The sequence below is a fragment of the Denticeps clupeoides genome, chromosome 13, assembly GCF_900700375.1.
Source record: "Denticeps clupeoides chromosome 13, fDenClu1.1, whole genome shotgun sequence".
NCBI lineage: Eukaryota > Metazoa > Chordata > Actinopteri > Clupeiformes > Denticipitidae > Denticeps > Denticeps clupeoides.
In genome coordinates this window covers 6214393-6238914 of record NC_041719.1, presented here as the reverse complement: position 1 = coordinate 6238914, position 24522 = coordinate 6214393, and the positions used below count along the sequence as shown (strand labels likewise).

At 43.1% G+C, this 24522-nt stretch overlaps 2 pseudogenes; both read left to right on the top strand.

Moving 5' to 3' along the window:
• The first annotated feature begins 1468 nt into the window (after positions 1–1468).
• On the top strand, positions 1469–13718 carry LOC114801999 (sodium- and chloride-dependent GABA transporter 2-like; annotated as a pseudogene).
• Positions 13719–14585: 867 nt separating this feature from the next.
• On the top strand, positions 14586–24028 carry LOC114801998 (sodium- and chloride-dependent GABA transporter 2-like; annotated as a pseudogene).
• Positions 24029–24522: the final 494 nt, after the last annotated feature.

Here is a 24522-nt window from a genome sequence, read left to right as displayed (position 1 = left end):
GAAAATTCTCTCTTTTTTTCAATAGCTTCCACACAAAGTGAGCATATGATTCAAAACCAATGTAGAACTGTGCTGCTGCATGGAACTAGTCAGACGCATTTTGGTTTATTGAGGTTTTCTGCACCCTCAATCTTATACAAATTAAAGTCGTAATTGTCTGAAATTGATTAGGATTTAACTGTTTAAGAACTGAGTCTAGCTGCTTGGACTACAGGACTTAAGAACAGTTTTTACCATCAGGCCATTCGACTCCTCAACAGCAACACCTGAACACCAACATTACACCCACATTGTGTTACTCACTCACAAACTGTACGTGCACACACTTAAATACTGACTGGAACATGCATCTACACTCTACGTGCTATAACTGTCATTGTACTCATTGCTCAGTATTGTCAGTTTGCCTCATCTGGCTGTTCTACCCTCCCACATGAAAATTGTTACTTTTTTACTCCTTCATATATCACCCTTCTCTTGTAGACGTATAACTTGTGACTTCTTGTAAAGTGACAAATTTGATATTGCCAAACTGTCTGTTTTTTAGCATTGTTTTTAACAGTGACTTGCATTTCTCATCATACAAATTTTACTGTAATGTTTTTCCCTGCGTTAACTTGCATATGACAAATAAAACTGAAACTGAACTATTCAAACCATTTCAAACTTTTTTTTTACATTTATCCAAAACTTTTTTAATTCACCCATGTAATTTTTCATCTAACCACGTTCCCCAAAACATTTAATTGAAACGTTTGATTTTGAAGTCTTGATTGCAAAATCTTTGAAAAAGTTTACCTTTGTTTTGTCACAGAAAATTTATCACCTCACTTTGTATCTTCTATTTTCATAATGTTCCTTCCTATTTTCCAGATTGTGAACATCTGCAAACAGCGAAAACCCCACCCCATTCTCAACATCACCAAAAACATAATTTATCATTGTAGAAAGTAATAAAGGACTCTCTGTACAGCCTTGAGGCATTGCAATTTCAAAAAAGTATTTCTGCGAATATCTCTTCCCTACTCTAATTTGAAGTGTTCTTACCTGCCAAAAATCCCTGAACCATCTGTACACTTGGCCTGAGATGATTTACAAAGTTCCACATTATATTGTTTGCTTTCTCAATGTCAAAAAAGAAATACACACACACAGACAGACACCAGGACAACATCTAGGTAAAACATAACTGAGCAATATGACCCTAAAGCGCAGGTCTGTAGATACCAACATTTTACATGTAAAAATGAAGCAACAACAAACTTTCAGTTTTCATTGTGAGCATGTAGCAGTAAACAGAGAGTGAGACTCAAACACAGTTTCAGAGAAATGAATTCAGTTCATTGATATTGCAATTAAATTATTACATTAATATAACAGACGCCTTTTGTTCTCCTTCCATGTCAAACTGCCCTGGGCAAGCTGTGATCACACCTGGAACACAAGTAGATTTAAATAATTTCTGACTGGCAAAGCATTGAGATCAGGGACAGGAAGCTTTAATCAGACCAGACTAAAGAAGATGGAACTTGTGAACTGTGAAGAGGTTGAGGGTAGGAGAAAGAAAATTAAGGAAAGAGGGCAATGGAATAGCAATATAGAATTTCTCCTGGTTGTCGCAGGGAACATAGTTGGATTAGAAAATGTTTGGAGATGTTAAAACTTAAATTACCTTGTACTGAAATTTCATTTCAAGGTGCTTTCTTGGTGCCCTACGTGGTGGTTGTGGTGACCTGTGGGATCCCCCTGTTTCTTCTGGAGAGTGCGATGGGTCAGTACACACAGCAAGCAAGCATCACCTGCTGGGAGAAGTGCCCAATTGCTCAGGGTGAGTGGGGAAGAAACTTTCTCATCTGTTCAGGTCAATTTATTCAAGGATTCATAGTAGTTATTGTCATGTGTATGGAAGAAATTAAATTTCTCTGTAAAATGAAATTCTTTCTTTGCTGTCCATGTACAAGTTAGGTAAAGTTTAATATATAAGCACAGTGAAGGTTTCTGTGCTTGTGGTATTATTGCCGTTAGGTTATACAGAAAAAGGTTTTGAGTGGAGATTCGAAGTCTAATGTTCATGAGAAAAAATAAAATACTGTTTGTCTCTAAGGAATCGGCTACACGGGTATAATAATGAGGGTCTATAGCTGCATGGCTTACGTCATCATCCTTGCCTGGGCACTTCTGTACCTGTGCTTCTCTTTCTATGCCAAACTGCCCTGGGCCAGCTGTGGCCACACCTGGAACACAGGTACGAACACTGACTACATCTTGCCATGTGTAACAACAGCAGCATAACAGTAGTGCAACAGCTTCAAGAAATTAAGAATAATGAACTAAAATATATTTCACTTCCTGTAGAAAGTTGTGAGGACTTCGACACACTGAACAAATATAACCAGACTATAAACACCAACTCGACCTCCCCAGCAACTGAATTCTGGGAGTAAGTTTTTAAAGTCAAACACAGAAGGAAGCTTTTATAACACTGAGAATGCAAACAGAATTCCAGATATTCTAACAAACAACGTATCTCCAGACGGAGCTGGGCAGTGTTCGGTGGGAGATCCTCCTCTGCGCCATTGCCATGTGGGTCATTTGTTACTTCTGCATTTGGAAAGGTGTGAAGTCTACAGGAAAGGTTGGTGTTTAGGATTCAAATGTAAAAATTAAACAATAGTAAACTTTCAATGACTACAAGAATTTTATTTTTTATCATTTCTATTTTTTTATTTTGAGCATGTAGAATTAGACAGAGAGTGAGACAGGTTTTATGCAGGCAGGAAGGAAGGGCGGAAACGCATGACATTCACAAGATGCAAGGGCGGTCCTAACCTGTTTGGTGCCCTGGGCGAACAACCCCCCACCCCCCCACCCCCAAACACACACACGCATACACATGCACAGAGAAACATAAAACACATTACAAATAATGTATTTACATATTTTATTGTAAAACCTGTTGTTGGAACCACACTGAATTGTCCAGATAAGCATATATGGGGCTTTGACCTTTTCTTGTCCATCTTCCATCGGTATCGAAACCCATCCTGCAACCCAAGGATCGTCCCAATGTAAAGGAATAGACACTTTAGTGCGCTGATTTGGTTCGTATTTATTCTACAATTTCACACAACCTAGGAAAAATTAATTGTTACATATTGAAACTTGGATTAACAATATTATGAATGAATGAAATGTGCTTTATTTGGAAGCAGCCACACCAAGGACTTCTGCTCACTTCCTGCATATATGGGTGTGATAGAACTTAGAGTACATAAAGACAGCTCATTATTTGCAGCTCCTTATGTTTGTTCCACTTTAAATACCGCAGGCTGCAATACTATTAATTTAACAGTGAAATGTCCATATTCATCATAAATCTATGTACATATGAGCAAAGTTCCCAGGTCAATTTTATAGTGAAAAATGTTTTGGGCCAGAAAAGTGTAAGTTGATACTATTTGTACACATCCTACTTTACCCTTTTTTTCTTTCAGTGCCACTGCACCTCAGGTACACCACATGAAAATGTACACATATAATTCAGACAGAGATTTTCTCTGTTCGCCAATGAAATGAAAAGGAAAAGATCCAATTTAAGCCTGGAGGCTGTTAGCGGGTCTGGGGTACAACACAGTGAAATCCCGACTGTGAAGATTTTCAGTCATCCAGGTGAATTTGTCTGAAAGTTGAGTCATGGCAAGTGGACTTCTTTCTTTTATTTCTTTAACATTTGATTCTGCATCCACGGAACTTTGTCAGTCTGAGGGAAGTTGGCTTGTGTTGCCCTTTCATCCATCCCCCAAATATCTGGCCCAACTACCACATCCACCAGGTTGGCCACATTTAATGACCCATAAAATGGGGGCAGGAGGAGCTGCCAGGGTGGAGCTGTCACATCTACCCACACCCCCTCCCCCTGCCTTTGTTTCACTTAACAAGCCTATTCAAGGCAGGAGTGAGGTGAAACCAACCTGGAGGATACATTTGTGGTCACAAGCCAACTTCCCTCAGATTGACAAAGTTCTGTGGATGCAGAATGAAACATTAAAGAAATTAAAGAAAGAAGTCCAGTTGCTAAGACTCAACTTTCAGACTGTGAAATCCTGATTAACCCTAAAATGCTCTATTTTCAGGTGGTGTATTTTACAGCCACTTTCCCATACGCGATGCTGCTGGTGTTGCTGATCAGAGGTGCCCTGCCTGGTGCCCTGCAGGGGATTGTGTACTATCTGAAGCCTGACCTCACCCCGCTTCTAGATCCTCAGGTTACTTTGAACAGCCTGTATGAGTTGTCAGTTTCAAAGGATTCAAACCAGAACTTTTCCGACATAAAATGCAGATCTCACAAACCCCATGGTGTCACGACTACGGACTTACGAGGGAAGGAAGTGCAGAGGTCTGACATGCTGGGAAGGGGATTTATTATAACACAATAAATACAAAGAAACAATGGCGCGGTGGCCAAAAACGGGAAATAAAGGGGAACACCACAAACAAACCTGCAGGCGTGTGGCGATTGCCAGAACTCAAAACACATATGAAACTAAACCAGGTCAAGTTCGTGCAGAGAGTCCACGAAAATGCCGGAGATCTCGAAGGGGTGGAAGTCTCTGGCATTTATGGGGCGTCAGGATTGGAGTCAGGTGTGGAGCCCAGCTGCAGGCAATCCTGACAGAGCCCCCCCCTCCAAGGGCTACGTCCTCAGAGCCCCAACAGTACCATCAGTGGAGGCGGCGCGGCGGACGGCTGCAACCACCACAGGGCTCCTGCCCTGCTGTATCCTCCCCTTGGAGGACCCGGTCCCTCGGGCTGGCTCCCCGGCGTGGTCAGGCGTGGCGGCCCCGGTCCCTCGGGCTGGCTCCCTGGCGTGGTCAGGCGTGGCGGCCCCGGTCCCTCGGGCTGGCTCCCCGGCGTGGTCAGGCGTGGCGGCCCCGGTCCCTCGGCCTGGCTCCCCGGCGTGGTCTCGCGTGGCGGCCCCGGCCCCTCGGCCTGGCTCCCCCGGCGTGGTCTCGCGTGGCGGCCCCGGACCCTCGGCCTGGCTCCCCGGCGTGGTCTCGCGTGGCGGCCCCGGACCCTCGGCCTGGCTCCCCGGCGTGGTCTCGCGTGGCGGCCCCGGACCCTCGGCCTGGCTCCCCGGCGTGGTCTCGCGTGGCGGCCCCGGTCCCTCGGGCTGGCTCCCCGGCGTGGTCAGGCGTGGCGGCCCGGTCCCTCGGCCTGGCTCGCCGGCGTGGTCTCGCGTGGCGGCCCCGGACCCTCGGCCTGGCTCCCCGGCGTGGTCTCGCGTGGCGGCCCCGGACCCTCAGGCTGGCTCCCCGGCGTGGTCCCACATGGCTGCCCTGGACCCTCAGACCTGCACAGAAAAATCAGGGCCGATCCATCCGGGTACGTGCGGGCCCTGTCTCCGCACGTCCCCTCTGACACGTCTTGTGTCACCCCATGCACCGCGCAGGGAGATTGTTCCGGAGCCTCCGGCGACCGTTCCAGGCACCCCAGGCTGATGCCTTCTCGGCACGTGCAGCCCCTCTCACTGCACGCCCCTGGTGCCAAGGTGGGGGCATTGCCAGACCATCCGGCTAGCCCCTTCTGCGTCCGTTGGGACAAGCAGGCCCTCTTCCTGCCTGTCCCAGCTGGGTCCTCATGCCTACCCGGGGGCTCTATGGCGCTCCACCCCTCTGGAGGCGGACACAGACCCATGCCTGGCCCACCCTCCTCACCAGCTACCGGAGGACCCAGCTCCATCGCTTCCCCACCTCCCCTCCCCTCAGGAGGAGCCCCCAACCTAAACTGCACCCCCCCCAAAAAATTCTTTGGGGGAGCACCCCCCCCGGCTGGACTTAGGGGTACCTTGGGGCTCGTCCACCTCACCTTGGACCGGTGCAGTCAGGCTGGGAACTCCTTCCCTGGGGTTCAGCTCTGCTGCTGGTTCGCCATCTGGTGGACACAAAGAGGGGAAATGGGGGCGACATACGGACACTAATGCCACGCACACACACAAAGACAAAGACAGACAGAAGAGAGGGTCGTCTGGCTCCCTCTCTGGGGTCTCCGGGACCTCCTCAGGGGGCACAGCCAGGATCTCGAGAGGTGCGACCTTCTCGTCGCCCGCCAGTGCTGGGTCTTCTTGCCCCGGATCCTGACTGGCGCTGGATGTGGTGGAGGGGCAGAGTTCGATCCCTGGCTCAGGCTCTGGCCGATCAAACTCCGCCCTCAGTCTCTGCTGGAAGTCCTGAAAACTCCTGTCTGTCTGTCCCTGCTGCCAGAGGGCTGTGCTCCAGCCCCATGCTGACCCAAGCAGACAGGCGAGGATGGTGGTGGTCTTATCCGTGTCTGCTGCCCCACTGAAGGGTCCCGGGACAATTGGGCTGTCCCACACGGGGCTGGGCTCGTGGGTGGAGATGGTGGTAGGTGTGTGGTGTGGAGGGGGGTGGACGTCTTCTCCAGCAGGTGTGGGCGCTGGTGCTGCGCTGCCATTTCGCTGGGGAACGTCCGGGCAGAGGGAAGGCGGGTCGGCGACTGGAGCAGGAATGGAGGATTCCCTGCGAGGCAGTCCCGGCAGCGCAGTTGCTGGCTGGTGACCTCCCGTCGCCCTCTTCCACCAGCTTTCCTCACACTGCTGGGAGGAACGTGGGTCTCCACGGACCTTGTGACGATCCTGGATGGGCGCGATGGGCGGAGCCATCCCGGCACCGACTGCCCAAACGCCGTCATCCTGGTCGTCGATGATCTCGGACGCGCACGCTGAGCGGAGCCATCCCGGCAATGACCACCCTCCGAAAATCCACGTCATCATCGCTTTCGTCATCCGTGTCCTCCCACCGGTGACTCCGAGGGTCGTCCACCCTGCGGACATCCTGGACCCATGGCGTGATAAGCTCCCATGGGCAGTACTCTGGCCATTCGGGCTGGAGCCTGCCCACCTCCTCGCTGGAGGAACGCCGCCGTTGTTGGCGCTTACACCCCTGGAAGTGACGTGGATCCCCACGGACCTCGTGACGATCGTGGACGGGCGCGATGGGCGGAGCCCAACTCTCGTCTCCCGTGCTCTCGTCGTCGTCATCGTCCGTGTCGTCCCAGTCCACGGGGAGCCTGGCCAGCAGAGCGCAGAGTTCCTGGCTCGACATGCCGAAGATCGTGGGGTTCGCGTCCTCTGCGCTCGCTGCCCACGTCACTTCATCTCTGCTTACAACTTTACACTTTTCTGCACGCCCGCAACGCACAGAGCTGAAAAACAACTAGATCTCGTACTCACACGCAAATGCTCCACAGCCAACACTTCTGTCATTCCTCTACATCTATCCGATCACTCTTTTATTCACTTCAGACTATCCCCCCTGGCACGCACCACACCCACCTCACACTTAACACAATTTCGCCGTAATCTCCGTACCCTCTGCCCTACTCAATTGTCTTCCGCTGTCTCCGCTGAGCTCTCCCCCCTAGACATCCTCTCTATTCAGGACACTAACTGTGCTACAGACATCCTCTTCTCCACATTAACATCTTGCCTCGAGAGACTCTGCCCTCAAACCTCAAAACCAACACGTGCGACTCCACCCTCGCCGTGGATCTCTGACGAGGTTCGTCGCCACAGGACCCATCTTAGAGCAGCTGAAAGGCAGTGGAGGAAATCCAAGTGCCCGCTTCAACTTAATAAGTATCAATCTCTCCTAAAATCCTTCTCTGCTGCTGTAACTACAGCAAAGACCAGATACTTCCAGGACAAAGTAAGCAACTGCAATGACTCTCGAAAACTTTTCTCGACTTTCAACCGTCTCCTGAATCCTCCACCCCCTCTCCCCTCCACTTCTGTCTCATCAGAAGACTTCGCCACCTTCTTCACAGAAAAGGTGGCTGACATTAGCAAACAATTCTCACCACCTAACCCCAGACCCCGTCCTGCTGTTACCTCTGAAACCAGTAATCTGTCTACCTTTACTCCCCTCTCTGAATCAGACGTGTCTAAATTTCTCCAGTCTAGTCACCCCACCACCTGCTCCCTGGATCCAATCCCCTCACACCTCCTTCAGTCCATACAGCCCACCATATTATCTGCTCTGACACATGTCTTAAACTCCTCACTCACAACAGGAACATTCCCCACTGCTTTCAAACAGGCTGTCATTGCTCCCCTGCTCAAAAAACCCACATTAAACCCATCTCTACTGGATAGCTTCCCCCCAGAAGATGCTACTATAGCGACAAAAATTTCGGCCTGCCTCTCAGACATATCGGCATGGATGTCTGAGCGACACCTCCAACTCAACCTATCCAAAACCGAGATTCTGATCTTTCCGGGCAACAATTCTCCTCAGCAAAACCTTTCAATTCAAATTGGATCGCTATTGTTAACACCCACGGCATCTGCAAAAAGCCTTGGAGTTTGGATAGATAACAAACTGAGTTTGAACCATCATGTTGCTGCGATCTCCAGATCCTGCAGGTTCACTCTCTACAACATTTGCAAGATTCGGCCTTTTCTCTCACAACAGGCTACGCAGCTCCTCGTCCAGGCAATGGTCATCTCCAAACTCGACTATTGTAACTCTCTCCTGGCTGGAGCCTCTGCAGTCACCATAAAACCACTCCAGATGATCCAAAATATGGCAGCTCGTCTCATTTTCAATCAGCCAAAATACACCCATGTTACACCTCTTCTTACCTCCCTCCACTGGCTCCCGGTAGCTGCTCGCATTGAGTTCAAATCCTTGATGCTTGCCTACAGGGCTGTAAATGGAACTGCGCCCTCCTACATCAACACACTACTACCTAGATACACTCCTGCACGCTCTCTCAGATCGGCAAACGAAAGGAGACTAAAAATTCCTTCTTCACGGGGTCTCCGATTCCAATCATGTCTGTTCTCCGTTGTTGTCCCTGGCTGGTGGAACAACCTGCCCTCCTCCACACGACTAGCCGAGACTATCACCACTTTTAAGAAGGTGAAAACCCTCTTATTCCAAAAATATTACAGACAAATCTAACACTTACACAAGCACATGCGTACACATTGAATAAACAAGTACAAAATGTATAAATACATTATAATTTTTCTTAGTCTAGCACCCAACAATCCCCGAGCATGCTCTTCAATGACAAGTCTAAGCCTTATCAGGGCTCTTAGTTTGTAAACTCGATATTCTATAGAAATCGAACGAGAATTGCTGGTGTCTTCCTATTGTAAGTCGCTTTGGATAAAAGCGTCTGCTAAATAAAGTAAAGTAAAGTAAAGTAAAGTCACTTCCTCGCTGCTGCCGACGCCATCGTCTTCGCTCCGCCCCCTCACCCGCCGACGTTGTCGCTTCCGGGTTTCGCGGATTCTCCCGGGGGTGACGTCATCACGCGGCGCCGCGCGCCACGGCTCGTCGGGGAGAAAACGCTCAACCAGAACGGGCGGCGCGTCTCTCTCCCGGCACCCGCGTTCGTCGCGCCGGGCTGCGTCCTTCGCGACGTTTCTTCTCTGCTTTTTACCTCTGCGCTTTTGGGTGGATCTCCGGCATTCTGTCACGACTACGGACTTACGAGGGAAGGAAGCGCAGAGGTCTGACATGCTGGGAAGGGGATTTATTATAACACAATAAATACAAAGAAACAATGGCGCGGTGGCCAAAAACGGGAAATAAAGGGGAACACCACAAACAAACCCGCAGGCGTGTGGCGATTGCCAGAACTCAAAACACATATGAAACTAAACCAGGTCAAGTTCGTGCAGAGAGTCCACGAAAATGCCGGCGATCTCGAAGGGGTGGAAGTCTCTGGCATTTATGGGGCGTCAGGATTGGAGTCAGGTGTGGAGCCCAGCTGCAGGCAATCCTGACACATGGTTGTTAGTTTGAATCATTGCTCGGACTTTGAGTGAGCGAAGTTTGCATTCTTTATACCGAGGCTTTTACAAATATTTTTGGGATAAAAAAATGTAATCATATTAGGATTCTGGTAAACAGGTCTGTGTGTTTTCATGCAGGTGTGGATGGAGGCTGTAACTCAGGTCTTCTACTCCTTCAGTGTTGGTGGAGGACTGTTGGTTTCACTGTGCAGCTACAATCCATACAACAACAACTGCTACAGGTATGATTTAGAACCCGTCAGTTCCCAAAAATCTTAAGTCAAACCACACTCCCTTAATATCCCTAAATTAGCATCCTAAATTCGAACCTCTCTGGCAGGAACTGTTTCTGGCTCTGTTTGTTGAACGCTGCTACCAGTTTGGTGGCTGGATTTGCCGTATTTTCAGTACTGGGATTCATGGCTCATGAATACAATGTTGGCATTGCAGAAGTTGCAGAGTCAGGTACTGTACTTATAATGGCTTGGGAATATCTATATAAAACAAACAATACAAGTAATCAATAATGTTCAAAATAAATTATGCTTGTGGCTTCATGAATAACTTTTTTCTTCTTACAGGTCCTGGTCTGGCATTTATTGCGTACCCTCAGGCAGTGGCCATGATGCCTTTACCCCAGCTGTGGGCAATATGCTTCTTCATCATGATTATTTTGCTTGGCCTGGATACACAGGTGGCATCAAAAGTTGTACATACACACACACACACACATAAATACACACACTAACAAACAAACAAACAGATATTAACTGTTGGATGCATAAATTCTAGTTTTCCACGATGGAGGTGGTCATCATATCAGTGATCGACCTGGCTCCCAATGTGCTGCTCAGACCTGGACGCAGAGAACTTTTACTGCTGGCATTCAGCCTCTTCTGCTTAAGCATAAGTATCCTAATGATTACAGAGGTGATCAGAGAACCAAATATACAGTATAAAGTTCAACTGACTGTAGTCATTTGTGATTTGTGTCTATTATTTAATAAGCCTTTTCTCTGCAGGGTGGGATTTATGTCCTGCAGGTCTTTGATTACTATGGCATAAATGGATCCTCTCTTCTTTTCCTCTCTAGTCTTCAGTGTCTGACAATGGGCTGGATATTTGGTAAATAATAACTCATTGCAGTAAAAACTTTGAAAGTCCTAATGCTGTATATACAGTTCATCCAGAAAGTATTCATAGCTCATCACTTTTTCCACATTAAGTTATTTTACAGAATTATTTTACAGAAATATTTATTATGAATAAATATTTTTTTCCATCAGAATTCTACACACAACACCCCATAATGACAATGTGAAAAAAAATTAGTTTTTTTCTAATTTATTAAAATTTGTAAAAAATTTCATGAAGCGACTCCTTTGTTATCTTGGCTGTGTGCTTAGGGTAATCATCCTTATTAAAGATGTACCGTCGCCCCAGTCTGAGTTCAAGAGCACTCTCGAGCAGGGTTTCTTCCAGGATGTCTCTGTACATTGCTGCAGTCATCTTTCCCTCTATCCTGACTAGTCTCTCAGTTCCTGCATCTGAAAAACATCTGCACAGCATGATACTGCCACCACCATGCTCCACTGTAGGATGGTATTTGCCTCCAAACATGATGCCTGCCATTCACAACAAAGAGTTCAAGCCTTGTTCAACCGGAGAATTTAGTTTCTCATGGTCTTAGAGTCTTTCAGATGTCTTTTGCAAACTCCAGGCAGGCTGATATGTAGCTTTACTAAGGAGTGCCTTCCATCTGGACATTCTACCATAAATGCCTGATTGGAAGATTGCTGCAGAGATGGTTGTCTTTCTGGAATGTTCACCTCTGTCCACAAAAGACTTATGGAACTCTGACAAAGTGACCATCAGGTTCTTGGTCACCTCCCTGACTAAGGCCCTTATCCTCCGATATCTAGGTTTAGGTGGCCGGCTGGCTTTATTAAGAGTCCTGGTGGTTTTGAACTTGTTCCACTTTTGGATGGTTGAGGCCACTGTGCTCATTGGGAAAAGCAGCATAAATCTTCCTGTAACATTTGTGCCTCAATACAATCCTGTCTCAGAGGTCTATAGACAATTCCTTTGAATTAATGCTTGGTTTGTGCTCTGACATAAACTGTCTACTGTGGGACCGTATATTAACAGGAGAGTGCTTTTCCAAATCATGTGCAATTATATGTTTTTTCCACATGTGGACTCAGATTAGGTGAGGTAGGTGGTAGTAGCCTAGTGGGTAAAACACTCGTCTGTGAACCAGGAGACCCAGGTTCAAATCCCACTTACTACCATTGTGTCCCTGAGCAAGACACTTAACCCTAAGTTGCTCCAGGGAGACTGTCCCTGTAACTACTGATTGTAAGTCACTCTCGATAAGGGCGTCTGATAAATGCTGTAAATGTAAGATGTAGATTAAGCTGCAGGAACATGTCAAAGATGATCAGGGTAAACCGGAGGCACCTGAGCTCAATTTTGACCTTCATGGCAAAGGATGTGAATACTTATTTGTGTGTAGAATTCTGAGGGAAAAAATCGAATCAATTTTGGAATAAGGATGTAACATAAAAAATTTGGAAAAAGTGATGTGCTGTGAATACTTTCTGGATACACTGTAGTTATGCCAAATATTTTTAAAAGAAAAACAACGTGCCTTTCCATCTACCAGGAGCGGAGCGCATGTGTGATATAATTGAAGACATGGCCAGAGTGAGACCCAGCCGCTTCTTCAGTCTCTGCTGCCGCTATCTGACACCACTAGTATGCACAGTGAGTTCCTCTCTTATTCTCATTAATGGTTCTGACATTCTTTAAACATGATAGTCTGTTAATTCCACACATGTATGTCCTATAGTTATTCTAATTAATTTAGTTGGAAATATATCAGTATGATGCTGGGCTTATTTTTTTATCTAGTCTCTGTTGACATGGATAATGACCTTATTCACTAATGAGAAATCAGATTTTGCATCATAAAATTATAATCAGCCAGCTTCATTGGTCCAGTTGTGGACTCCTTGTGCTGCTGGCCTGAGCACTATAGCCAAGAGCCATTTACTCCTTTAAGCACACTTATTTTCTATTATTTTCTTTCCCAAACCATACATGGTGTATGCTATTTTTGACCAATTTAGTTATGTCACAAAAATGATTACAAAGTCCTGCATGCACAAACAGCTGTGCATGGACTTTACTGTATTCCAACATGTGGTGCCTAAAAATAGTATCTGCATTTGTCTAAGAGTGATAAATGTATGTGTGACTTTAAATGATTCCATCTTGTCCTTCTTTCCCCAGGTATCCTTAATTGGCTCTTTGGCCAATTACAAGCCCCTGACATTTAGCCAAACCTACACATACCCGGGGTGGGTGAATGTGCTGGGCTGGATGATGACGCTATCGTCCAGCCTGGCGGTACCAGTACTGGCTGTCTACTTGCTGTGTACTGGAAAAGGAAGCCTGAAACAGGTTCGTTTAAATTCGGAATTTATATATGCATGCACAACCTTATTTGTCGGTCAGGTCTGTAAATAAATAATGATGGTATTTCTCTCTCTTACCAGCGCTGCATTCATCTTTGTCAATGTGCTGATGACCTTCCTTTGACCAAGAAGCAGAGGGAAGAGTTTTCAAATTTGACAGATGCACTGTAGTTGCCATGGGGAACAAAAGAAACTTTAAGAAGATGATTTGTTGGGGGACCCCTAAGAGAAAATAACCTATAATTCTATAGTTTATTAAAAGTTGTTTGCAAAGAATGGATCTGTGTTAAAATAATACTTATCTTCTCCGTAATTAACATTATCTTGCAAGTAAAACTGTACACATACATTGTCTTAGAGACTGTAATAAAAGTAACGAGGAGTTACTAAAGGCTACTAATAGCAGTAGTGCCACCTTCAGGAAAATAAGGGAGTTGGGCTGTTAAAGTTTTATGTGTCTAACATGTTGATCACGTATCATTCTTCTGTTCAAGAAATAAATTCTTGACCTGTTTAAGAAAGTGAAACTGTGAAACTGTTGATAAAGAAACATAAAACAACACTGAAAGCAAAATGACTTATTTCAACACATTTTATATCATTCAAATTTTTAAGTCGGCAAATGATCCTCGCTTTCTCATGCAATATTCTGACAAATTCTGGTTCCAGCTGTGGAACCTGCTCATTCGGGTCAGTATTGCAGGCTAGCTGGAAACTAGCTGCAGGACGTGCCCATGAACAGGGTATTAGTCTAGTATAGGGTGAACTGTTTTCATGGGTGGAATAATTATAAACACATATTTTAGATTTTCTCAAATCCACTGAAACATGTATATTGTACAATAATTATAAGTAAAAGGAACAGTTAAAAGAAAATCACAGAGAGTCAAATTGCCACAGACTCCAATAGGAAATAACAAAGTGTCTGATAGTTTTGCAGATCACTCCCAACTCCATACCATGCAATAAAAATGATAAACAGGCAGCACACCTACTCAGTTTTTTGGTGGGACAGTGAGATGTAAGACTGTCCAAGTGACAAACTAGGAACTTTGACTGGATAGTCCAACAACAACAGAAATACAATTCTTATTGCTACACTCCACAATCCCAAAAGGACAGCACAAGAACCATTAGTTACCACTGGAACTGAAGCAGCCAGGTAATCATGCAGTTTGTGGAGCTCAAACTTGTCTGTAAATGTTGCAACAGCTCAGTGAAAAACAAAATAAATATTACAGAAGGGGTGAAGTAAAGTAGTGGAGATATCAGGGGACATAAGATCTTCTGCTTGCTTAGCACTGGTGCCTTGACTTCCACCCCATGTAAGGTCTGTTTTGGTTCAAAGTGTAACTTAGTTTGCATGATATTTTTGACTGACAGAACTAGGTGCAGCTGACATTACAGCAATAATCAGACCAGTTAGAGGAAGATGGAGCTCATGGAAGGAGAAGCAGCTGAGTGTGAGGAACAGAAAACCAAGGCAACAGAATTTCTCTTGACTGAGACTGGAAACATAGTTGGGTAAGAAATATGTAGAAGTTCCCCTACCTCTGCTACAAGAACGGTGAAGGTACGTTTTCCACAAGAACAACTCTTTACAAAGCAAGAGACTGTAATTTAAACAATTCCTGTATTACTGCTATTTTATATAACAGTAGTAACTGGCTGCCAAATCAAACTGTCTGAAGTTAAGTAAAGTTCAAGGACACAGAAAATAATGCAATATTATTATTTTATTTACACATAAAGAATGAAAAAAAAATAAATAAAAACAAGAACTAGCAGTCATCAATATGTTCATACAGTTACAAAAAATTTAATTTCAGTGTGTAAGAGGTTTTACATACACAACAAATGAAATAAGGAAAAGGCTGGTAAACCCAGTGAGAGACCATGTAATTAAACATATGATTAAATAATAAATAGCAATGAAACAAATAAATGGCAGGAAGACAGACAACAAACACAGATAAGCTTCAGCGGTGGTCTAGTTCTACCATGAAGCCAGGCTGATGGTGATGAGTATCGCGAGTGCAGACAGAGAACAGGGGACCAAACTAAGATATGGGCCAAGTTGGGCCCACGCTGACCTAGAGACAGAAAGAACACAGGGAAGAGACGATCTGACTGAAAGTAGAACTCAGACGCTGCGGTGAAGTTACAGTAGTTTCATGTTGGAAAATTCAACAGATATTCAGATATTCACTAAGCACAACCCTCCACAAAGAATTCTGGTTTTTCTTTCAATACTTAACCATTTTGAGTTTTTGGGGCCAGATTAGTGTAGAACAGTGCTATTGCATGGGACTATTTAGACACACCTAATTTTTGGGGGATTTTCTGCATCCTTGGTTTTATATCAATATTTCCAAAAAATGTGGAAAATTCTCTCTTTTTTTCAATAGCTTCCACACAAAGTGAGCATGTGATTCCGAACCAATGTAGAACTGTGCTGCTGCATGGAACTAGTCAGACACATTTTGGTTTATTGAGGTTTTCTGCACCCTCTTATACAAATTAAAGTCGTAATGCCTGAAATTGATTAGGATTTAACTGTTTAAGAACTGAGTCTAGCTGCTTGGACTACAGGACTTAAGAACAGTTTTTACCATCAGGCCATTCGACTCCTCAACAGCAACACCTGAACACCAACATTACACATTGTGTTACTCACACACAAACTGTACGTGCACACACTTAAATACTGACTGGAACATGCATCTACACTCTACGTGCTATAACTGTCATTGTACTCATTGCTCAGTATTGTCAGTTTGCCTCATCTGCCTGTTCTACCCTCCCACATGAAAATTGTTACTTTTTTACTCCTTCATATATCACCCTTCTCTTGTAGACGTATAACTTGTGACTTCTTGTAAAGTGACAAATTTGATATTGCCCAACTGTCTGTTTTTTAGCATTGTTTTTAACAGCGACTTGCATTTCTCATCATACAAATTTTACTGTAATGTTTTTCCCTGCGTTAACTTGCATATGACAAATAAAACTGAAACTGAACTACATTTGCAACTTTTTTTTTACATTTATCCCAAACTTTTTGAATTCACCCATGTAATTTTTCATCTAACCACGTTCCCCAAAACATTTAATTGAAACATTTGATTTTGAAGTCCTGATCGCAAAATCTTTGAAAAAGTTTACCTTTGTTTTGTCACAGAAAATTTAACACCTCACTTTGTATCTTCTATTTTTGTAATGTTCCTTCCTATTTTCCAGATTGTGAACATCAGCAAACAGCGAAAGCCCCACCCCATTCTCAACATCACCAAAAACATAATTTATCATTGTAGAAAGTAATAAAGGACTCTCTGTACTGCCTTAAGGTGTTGCATTTTCTGCGTATTTCTTCGAATAGCTCTTCCCTACTCTAATTATAAGAGTCCTTCCCTGCCAAAAATTCCTGAACCATCTGTACACTTGGCCTGAGATGACTAATGAACAATCCATCTGGTAACAATCCAAAGTTTAATGAACAATCCATCCTTCCACATTATATTGTTTGCTTTCTCAATGTCAAAAAAGAAATACACACACAGAGACAGACACCAGGACAACATCTAGGTAAAACAGAACAGAGCAATATGACCCTAAAGCGCAGGGTTGTAGATACCAACATTTTACATGTAAAAATGAAGCAACAACAAACTTTCAGTTTTCATTGTAAGCATGTAGCAGTCAAACTGCCCTGGGAAAGCTGTGAAACCTGGAACACAAGTAGATTTAGTAATTAAGGAAAGAGGGCAATGGAGTAGCAATTTAGAATTTCTCCTGGTTATGGCAGGGAACATAGTTGGATTAGGAAATGTTTGGAGATTCCCATATCTCTGCTACAGAAATGGTGGAGGTAAGTCTAAGTTATGTACAAGATACACTGAGATATATTGAACTGCTTTATTTTACACTAATCTTGTTACTGTAGTCTATACCACAAGGACTGTATGGTTTACAATGCAGTAATGTATGAACATTTAAATATCATGTTTCATAACCACAACTCTAACCTTATGTACACACGAACGGACAACATAAGAAACATTTTGTTAAAACCTATATTACCTTGTACTGAAATTTCGTTTCAAGGTGCTTTCTTGGTGCCCTACGTGGTGGTTGTGGTGACCTGTGGGATCCCCCTGTTTCTTCTGGAGAGTGCGATGGGTCAGTACACACAGCAAGCAAGCTTCACTTGCTGTCAGAAGTTCTGCCCAATTGCTCAGGGTGAGTGGGGAAGAAACTTTCTCATCTGTTCAGGTCAATATATTCAAGAATTGAAGGATTCATAGTAGTTATTGTCATGTGTATGGAATAAATTAAATTTCTATGTACAATGAAATTCTTTCTTTGCTGTCCAAATACAAGTTAGGTAAAGTTTAATATATAAACACAGTGAACGTTTCTGGGATTGTGGTATTATTGGAAAAAGGTTTTGAGTGGAGATTTGAAGTCTAATGTTTGTGAGGAAAAAAATTAAATACTGTTTGTCTTTAAGGAATCGGCTACACAGGTACAATAATGAGTGTCTATAGCTGCATGTCTTACGTCATCATCCTTGCCTGGGCACTTCTGTACCTGTGCTTCTCTTTCTACGCCAAACTGCCCTGGGCCAGCTGTGGCCACACCTGGAACACAGGTATGAACACTGACTACATCTTGCCATGTGTAACAACAGCAGCATAACAGTAGTGCAACAGCTTCAAGAAATTAAGAATAATGAACTAAAATATATTTCACTTCCTGTAGAAAGTTGTGAGGACTTCAACGCACTGAACAAATATAACCAGACTATAAACACCAACTCGACCTCCCCAGCAACTGAATTCTGGGAGTAAGTTCTTAAAGTCAAACACAGAAGGAAGCTTTTAGAACACTGAGAATGCAAACAGAATTCCAGATATTCTAACAAACAACGTATCTCCAGACGGCATGTGCTGCCGATCTCAGGTGGTATTGAGGAGCTGGGCAGTGTTCGGTGGGAGATCCTCCTCATTTGGGAGATCATCCTCATTTGTTACTTTTGCATTTGGAAAGGTGTGAAGTCTACAGGAAAGGTTGGTGTTTAGGATTCAAATGTAAAAATGAAACAATAGTAAACTAGAAATAGTAAACTTTCAATGACTTTGAGAATTTTAATTTTCAGCATGTTCACTTAGACAGAGAGTGTGACATGGTTGATGCAGGCAGGAAGAAAGGGTGCAAACGCAAGACTGGCGGTTAGATGCAGGGGAGGTCCTAACCTGTTTGGTGCCCTGGGCAACCCCCCCACCCCCACACACACACACATGCACAGAGAAACAAAAAACATATTAATAATTATGTATTTACATATTTTATTGTAAAATCTGTTGTCTGAACCACACTGAATTGTCCAGATAAGCACGGGGCTTTGACCTTTTCTTGTCCATCTTCCATCTGTGTTAATTTTGCACTCCAGTATCGACCACCATCCTGCATCCCAAGGATCACCCCAATGTAGATGAATAGACACTTTAGTGCACAGATTTGGTTCATATTTTTTCTGCAATTTCCCACAACCTAGGAAAAAATTAAATGTGACAATATTATGAATTAATGAAATGTGCTTTATTTGGAAGCAGCCACACCAAGGATCTTCTGCTCACTTCCTGGATATATGTGTGTGATAGAATTTAGAGTGCACAAAGACAGCTCATTATTCGCAGCTCTTTATTCAAATGATTTGTTCCACCTTAAATACCACAGGCTGCAATGCTATTTATTTAATATTGAAACGTCCATATTAATCATAAATCTATGTGCACATGAGCAAAGTTCCCAGGTCAATTTTATAGTGAAAAATGTTTTGGGACAGAAAAGTATTAGTTGATACTATTTCTACACATGTTATTTTACCTTTAACAAGTGGTTTTTTTATTGGCCCAGAGCTTTTAAATGGTAGTGTTTTTTGTAAAAAGAATGCCATTCATCAACCCAATGCTGTCACAGCACCAGCGCGGGAATAGAACATGAGACCGTGTTGGAAGAAACAAGAAACCACCGTGCGATTGGACGCAAGGAGGCAGGTACATTTTCTACAGTTTAATATGTGAAAGCGAGCCGGCGTGAGCCGCAACACCTCACGGATGTTGGCAGTCGCATTCTAGGTTGAATTGGGGAAAGGACAGGAGTTGAGAGTTGAGAGGAGATGAACAGGATAATCTTACGTAGTTGAGGTGGAAAAAGAGCCAAGTCGAGTTGACGAATGCCAATCAATGACAGAGCAGCTGGCAGTGGCCATCTTGCCAATATATGGGAGTCTTGTTACCTCATCCCCGTGTTGCTCCCGGTCACATGGACAAATGCAGAGTTCCCATGTGAAATTTTCAGTGAAAACAGTGTTGGACCGGACAGGTAACACTTGATACCATTTCTAATTGTTTCAATATTTATATGGTGATTATCTCTATGCCCACTCAAATTATGAGTGGGCACAGAGATCATCACCATATAAAGATTGAAAACATATTAAAGATTGAAATTTCCTGGCTGTACACCTCACTGAACTAGGCTGGTATTGCAGCCTGCTGAGCAGTATTTAAGGTAGAAGTGACAATTTGTATAAGGAGCTACTTCAGTGTCATATTTTACTTTGTGAGCTGGTTATTAGATGCCGCTCCAGCCAACCAGAATATCTCCTGCCGCCCCACGAAGCAGCAGGGACACCTCACAAAATGAGAGCGCCCTTACTCCCCAAAAATGGGGGATAGAAAACTGATTGGTGGCAATACAATCATGATGTCTGGATGCAATATAGACACAAAATACAGGACCGTGGAATACATGGACATTTACATTTACAGCATTAATCAGATGCCCTTATCCAGAGCGACTTACAATCAGTAATTACAGGGACAGTCCCCCCTGGAGACACTTAGGGTTAAGTGGGATTTGATACTGGGTCTTCTGCTTCATAAGCGAGAGTGTTACCCACTAGGCTACTACCACCCAATGGACAAACAAATGGACAAACATTCAATGACCCGACAAGGATTAAAAACTAGAGGCCAGTATAAAACAACAAGTGCAGACAGTCAGATAATCAGGGGTGACCACATGGACTCTGTCCTGGCACATGGACCAGGGCATCCTCCACAGTCCAAACTGTGACACATTTATATTACAAAATGAATATGACAGATACCTATCCAAAGTGACAATCGGAAAAAAAATGTAAGCACCTATGATGCACAGGACCTATTGAATATGTTAGGATTATTATTATTGATATTATAATAATAATAATTATTATTATGCATTATTATTATTGATATTATAATAATTATTACATTTACATTTACGGCATTTGGCAGACGCCCTTATCCAGAGCGACTTACAACGTGCTTTCAAGTTACCATCGATGAAGAGATCAATTCCGGTTCACTAGGACCCCAACTATGAATACATCTATTTAATTCACTCTGTTGTAGATTCTGTACACAAAGTTCGACAACAAGAAAATTACAATTTAATCTAAATATTCTTTAAAGAGGAATTATTATGCACCGAAAAGAAGTTCAATTTTGAGGGCTTTCCTGTGCTCAAAATGTCAGGACATATGCACATATGTCAGCCATGGCAAAACATTTTGTATTTTAGGGGTTCTCTGCATGGGTGTGGCAAAATGGCTCAGTTTTAATATGCATTAATACTTCTTTCTGTCAGAAGAGATGAGAAGGGTACAGCACAGTGAAACCCAGATTAACCCTAAAATGCTGGATCTCTATTTTCAGGTGGTGTATTTTACAGCCACTTTCCCATACGTGATGCTGCTGGTGTTGCTGATCAGAGGGTTGACTCTACCTGGTGCCCTGCAGGGGATTGTGTACTATCTGAAGCCTGACCTCACCCTGCTTCTAGAGCCTCAGGTTACTTTGAACAACCTGTATGAGTTGTCAGTTTCAAAGGATTCAAACCAGAACTTTTCCAACATAAAATGCAGATCTCACAAACCCCATGGTTGTTAGTTTGAATCATTGCTCGGACTTTGAGTGAGCAGAGTTTGCATTCTTTATACCAAGGCTTTTACAAATATTTTTTTATAAAAACATTTGATCATATTAGGATTCTGGTAAACAGGTCTGTGTGTTTTCAAGCAGGTGTGGATGGAGGCTGTAACTCAGGTCTTCTACTCCTTCAGTGTGACTGTTGGTTTCACTGTGCAGCTACAATCCATACAACAACAACTGCTACAGGTATGATTTAGAACCCATCAGTTCCCAAAAATCTTAAGTCAAACCACACTCCCTTAATATCCTTAAATTAGCATCCTAAATTCGAACTTCTCTGGCAGGAACTGTTTCTGGCTCTGTTTGTTGAACGCTGGTACCAGTTTGGTGGCTGGATTTGCCGTATTTTCAGTGCTGGGCTTCTTGGCTCATGAATACAATGTTGGCATTGCAGAAGTTGCAGAGTCAGGTACTGTACTTAATGGCTTGGGAGTATCTATATAAAACAAACAATACAAGTAATCAGTAGTGTTCAAAATAAATTATGCTTGTGGCTACATGAACAAATTTTCCTCTTACAGGTCCTAGTCTGGCATTTATTGCGTACCCTCAGGCAGTGGCCATGATGCCTTTACCCCAACTGTGGGCGATATGCTTCTTCATCATGATTATATTGCTTGGCCTGGATACGCAGGTGGCATCAAAAGTTGTACATACACACACACACTAACAAAGAAACCGATATTAACTGTATGAAATTTAGTTTTCCACGATGGAGGTGGTGATCATATCAGTGATCGACCTGGTTCCCACCCTGCTGCTCAGACCTGGATGCAGAGAACTTTTACTGCTGGTCTTCAGCCTCTTCTGTTTCAGCATAAGTATCTTAGTGGCTACAGAGGTGTTCAGAGAACCAAATACAAAGTATAAAGTTCAACTGATTGTAGTGATTTGAGTCTATTATTTAATAAGCCTTTTCTCTGCAGGGTGGCATTTATGTCCTGCAGGTCTTTGACTACTATGGCATAAATGGATCCTCTGTGCTCTTCCTCTCTGGCCTTCAGTGTCTGATAATGGGCTGGATATTTGGTAAATAATAACTCATTGCAGTATAATCTTTTAAAGTCCTTATGCTGTATATACAGTGCATCCATAAAGTATTCACAGCTCATCACTTTTTCCACATTTGTTATGTAACATTATTCCAAAAAAATATATATAATTTTTTCCCTCAGAATTCTACACAAAATACCCCATAATGACAATGTGAAAAAAGGTTGAGGTCTTTGCAAATGTATTAAAAAATAACAAAGCCACTCCTGAAGTGACATTGTCCTGATTAAAGATGTACCGTCACCCAGGTCTGAGTTCAAGAGCACTCTCAAGCAGGGTTTCATCCAGGATCTCTCTGTACATTGCTGCAGTCAGCTGGTTTTTCCACAGGTGGACTCCAATTAAGCTACATCTCAAGGAGGATCATGGGAAAATGGGGGCACCAGAACTCAATTTTGAGCTTCATGGCAAATGATGTGAATACTTATGTACATTTGCTTTCTCAGTTTTATTTGTAATTAATTTGCCAAAACCTGAAGTAAACTTTTTTCATGTTTTATTATGGGGTGTTGTGTGTCGAATTCTGAGGGAAAAAATCAAATCTATTGGAATAAGGCTATAACATAAAAAATGTGGAAAAAGTGAATACTTTCTGGATGCACTGTAGTTATGTCAAATATTTTTAAAAGCAAACGAGCCTTTCAATCTACCAGGAGCGGAGCGCATGTGATATAATTGAAGACATGGCCAGAGTGAGACCCAGCCGCTTCTTCAGTTTCTGCTGCCGCTATCTGACACCACTAGTATGCACAGTGAGTTCCTCTCTTATTCTCATTAGTGGTTCTTTAAACATGATGGTCTGTTAATTTCACAAATGTATGTCCTATAGTTATCCTAATTAATTTAGTTGGAAATATATCAGTATGATGCTGCACTTATTGACTGATTTTTTAGCTAGTCTCTGTTGACATGGATAATGACCATGGATATTGACCATCATTACTAATAAGAAATCAGATTTTACATAAGAAAATTATAACGAGTCTGCTTTATTGGTCCAGTTGTGGACTCCTTGTGCTGCTGGCACAAGAGCCATTTATGTGTGACTTTAAATTATTCCATACTTTCCCCAGGCATCCTTCATCGGCGCCTTGGCCAATTACAAGCCCCTGACATTTAACCGAACCTACACATACCCAGGGTGGGTAAATGTGCTGGGACGGATGATGACGCTGTCGTCCGGTCTGGCTGCACCAGTACTGGCTGTCTACTTGCTGTGCACTGGAAAAGGAAGCCTGAAACAGGTTAGTTTAAATTTTGATGGAATTTATATATGCACACAAAACCATATTTGTCGGTCTGGTCTGTAAATAAATAATGATGGTATTTCTCTCTCTTACCAGCGCTGCATTCATCTTTGTCAATGTGCTGATGACCTTCCTTTGACCCGGAAGCAGACTGAAGAGCTTTTAAAGTTGACCCCAGATGCACTGTAGTTGCCATGGGGAACAAAAGAAGCTTTTAAGAAAAACATCTTACTGGGATATTTTTTGGGGGGCACCTAAGAGAAAATTATCTATAATTATTTGGTTTATTAAAAGTTGTTTGTGAACAGTCTATGTGCAAAAATAAAAATAACCTAATAAAAGTTTATCAGGAGGAGTTACTAGAAGCTTTCTTCAGAATAGTAGTGCCACCTTCAGGAACATTTTCATTTTACAATGAACATTTTGCTCATCAAAGTCTCAGGTGTCTCTGTTGCCTTGTTGTTATTCTCCTTTACTGAAATAAAAATTAAATAAAAAAAACATTTATATTAGTCTAATTATTAAATGTTAATTGTTATGTTAAGAAACGATCTTTGCTTGCTTATGCAGTATTCTGACAAGTGCTGGTTCCATCTGTAGCTTCCATCCATCTGTGGAAACAAGCTGCAGGATATGCCCATGGACTGGGTATCAGTCTGGTACAGGGTGAACACCATCTTATCATCAAAGCAATATACTGGAAAAAAAAAAAAACAAGTTAAGAGTACAAAGAGAGGACACACATCATAGTTTCATAGGACACGAATGTCATGATAATTTTGGCCTTTCAATGATTTTGTTCCTTTTTGCATCTGGAATGATTAAAAATATTTAATTATTCAATTGTTGCAGAAGTTAAAATTTTCTTAGGATTTAAA